This window comes from Panulirus ornatus, chromosome 42 (assembly GCF_036320965.1).
Source record: "Panulirus ornatus isolate Po-2019 chromosome 42, ASM3632096v1, whole genome shotgun sequence".
Lineage (NCBI taxonomy): Eukaryota > Metazoa > Arthropoda > Malacostraca > Decapoda > Palinuridae > Panulirus > Panulirus ornatus.
This window is the reverse complement of record NC_092265.1, coordinates 28,706,402-28,709,597: the sequence shown is the minus strand read 5'-3', so window position 1 is coordinate 28,709,597 and position 3,196 is coordinate 28,706,402. Positions and strand designations below refer to the sequence as shown.

Genomic DNA, 3,196 nt, shown 5'->3' with positions numbered 1-3,196 from the left:
TATAAGGAATTTTCCCCTCCACATTTCAATACATAACATATATCTACACGTGTGTAAATATATGTATATGTTTTTATAAATTTTTCTTTGGCTTTTCTAATCAAGGTGTAAGATATCAGTCTGAAGTAAATACTAGATAATATTATAGGATATGTGTGTGTGTGTGTGTATGTGTGTGTGTGTGTGTGTGTGTGTGTGTGTGTGAGCGCACATAGGAGTGAAAACATATTTTACACTTACAAGGTTAAGAGACGGGGCAACACGAGTGTACAAATCCTTCCTCAAAAGACTCACGTAATAATGATTAAAGTAGTACACACACACACACACACACACACACACACACACACACACAGAGGCGCCAGGCTGGAGGCGGGGCATCGTGACGTCACAGGCAAGTCCCTCCCCCCGCCAGATCCAAACATGTGTTGTGTCTGGTGATGGCGGTTCAAGATTTCCCACATTTATATTGATCTTTACATTATCATCCACTTGGCATTCTTGTGTTTCAACAACAGACGTGATATATGCAACACCAGGCAAACATTGTACCATTATCTGATAGGTTAATTGGTGCAGAATCAAGAACCAGTGAATTTCATCGCCGCCATAAGTAAGTAAGGAAGGTGACTTTAATGATGATAAATACGACCTGGTATGGCTGTGTCTACACACTCCCGCCATCTGGTCAACATTGTAGATACCAACCTTTAAACTGTGACATTCAACCACAAGGTTTAACGTGGGGCGGTCACTGTTTTCCAATTGTTGGTGAAGGTACAGTAAGGAAGATATTCTAATCCAGTTTTAATGATATATTAATGCAGTTACTGTAATTTCAGTTGTAGTGAAGATACAGTTGAGCGGTCGCTGTTGTCCAGTGGTTAGTGAAGATATATTAAGAAAGTTATTCTAATCCAGTCTTATGGATATAGTAATGCATTTATTGTAATTTCAATGGTAGTGAAGATACAGTATGACAGTCACTGTTGTCCAGTTGTTTATGAAGATACAGTAACTTTAACGGAATTTCAAGGATATAGTTGTGAAGTTACTGTAATCCCAGTGCTAGTGAAGATACCGTGAGGTGGTCACTGTTTTCCAATTGTTGGTGAAGATACAGTAAGGAAGATATTCTGATCATGATTTTAATGATATAGTAATGCAGTTAGTGTAACCTCAGTGGTAGTGAAGATACCGTGGGGCGGTCACTGTTTTCCAATTGTTGGTGAAGACACAATAAATCTACCATCTAAATCTACCATTCATCAATAAACATTTAACCACCGTCATTTGAACGTAAACCTTCCTGCTGCGTTATTTTAACAGAGTCCTTTAAGATGCGTCATATAAACAGAAACCTTAAATGTACGTTAAACTTGTGCAAACCATCATTGAATCTGAAACTTTTCAATTAGAATTGTAATGAAATTGCGAAATTTTAACTCTGTCAAATTACAGCTATTGTACAAAATGATTCACTTAATTGACAATTTTTAATGTCAGTTAATTTAACGATATCCTTTGTGGTTCATCTCTGAAACACAAACCCTCTAACTTTGTCTCTAGAACTGAACACAACCATTAAGTTTCATAACTTGAATGGAAATTTGGATAATCTATCAAAATTCGTCATATAACGCGAACTTTTAAATCCTTCCATTCAGTTGGGCCGTTACTTGCCTGGCTGCCATTCATAATATGTCCTTTTATATTGTATGTTGACTACGCTCTCATTCATTCGTCATTTGGATCGTCTCACTAATATTCCATTCATAAACTTCATTCCTGCAGCTTACTTTTGACCGCCATGTTGTTTTCCTTAAGGTTTATACTTCTTTGTGTATTTAATAATAGAAGATTCAATGATATTTCTCGTGGTACTGGAATTAGAGTTAATAATGCCATCTCAGTTATCAACTCTAACTCCAGTACCACCAGAAATATCACTGAATATTCTATTACTGAATAAACAAAGAATTATAGTCAATATTAGTGATTGTCTACACAAATTGGATAACTTTTTTTTTGTTGATAAAATTTGTAAACGATTCACTTTCTTGTCCACATAATAAGTTTATGATACGCTTGTTGTCTGTCTTGGACAATCACATGTCTACCATATGGCGTACTAGCTACGTCTCTTCGTTGTATATAAACTGACTGTTATATTTCTCTCTTGTGTCTTCCCTGATGATGTGAGTTTTAGACGAAAGTGCACTTGGGAACTTATCGTGTTTATTTTACCCGTAGACTCATAAGAATATACTTGATCACGTGCAAAATTGTTATCCTTTCCAATATATATATATATATATATATATATATATATATATATATATATATATATATATATATATATATATATATATATATATATATATATATATATATATATATATATCTATCCTACAGTATGTTTACTTTCGATAATGAGGAACAGAAGAAGGAGCCAAACAAATAAATTTCGTCAAAGACATCTCTCTTTTCTAAACGCTGCCTCGCAAAGATTTTCATTAATTCATATTGAAGAAACAGACGTATTTTTCTATTGTCTGGTTAGCTCAGTGGTAGAGCGTGAGTCTGACACACTCAAGGTCGTGGGTTCGAGACCCACACCAGACATAATTTTTGTCTTTTTCTTTTTTCATTTTGTCCGCATCACATGTATGCAACATTCAGTATGTTCGTCCAACGTTATAGTGAAGATCTTCACAATAAATTGGGGTTTTCGACCTTATCTGAAAGGGTCAGGTCCATCAAGACGTCCTTGAAATCTTCCAGAAGCTTCTGGCGATCCTCCTCCAACTGCTGGGCACATCAGAGTTAACATGGGCCGGACATCGGTTGTGGAACGACTTAATCTGCTTCCGGTAGTTAGCAGGGATGATAATGAGGGCTCTGACCTCATACCAGGTCAGCTTAGTTCCAGTCTATTGCTTAGTTCCAGTCTATTGCTTAGTTCCAGTCTATTGCTTAGTTCCAGTCTATTGCTTAGTTCCAGTCTATTGCTCTGTTCCAGTCTAGTGCTTACTTCCAGTCTATTGCTTAGTTCCAGTCTATTGCAACGACAATAAAAAAGTAAAACATTTCTTCGTGGAAAATTGAGAGGAAAACACGACAGCAACATGAAGATTTACCCTGTGGTTATTTTGCCGGCTAGTCGGCAACAGTCGGTCAAACACTATTTTGCCGT

At 36.4% G+C, this 3,196-nt stretch overlaps 1 non-coding gene across 1 annotated transcript; it reads left to right on the top strand.

Annotated features, from left to right (window-relative positions):
• The first annotated feature begins 2,553 nt into the window (after positions 1-2,553).
• On the top strand, positions 2,554-2,625 carry TRNAV-GAC (transfer RNA valine (anticodon GAC)). Its single transcript has one exon. It is a non-coding gene; the product is annotated as a tRNA-Val (tRNA).
• Positions 2,626-3,196: the final 571 nt, after the last annotated feature.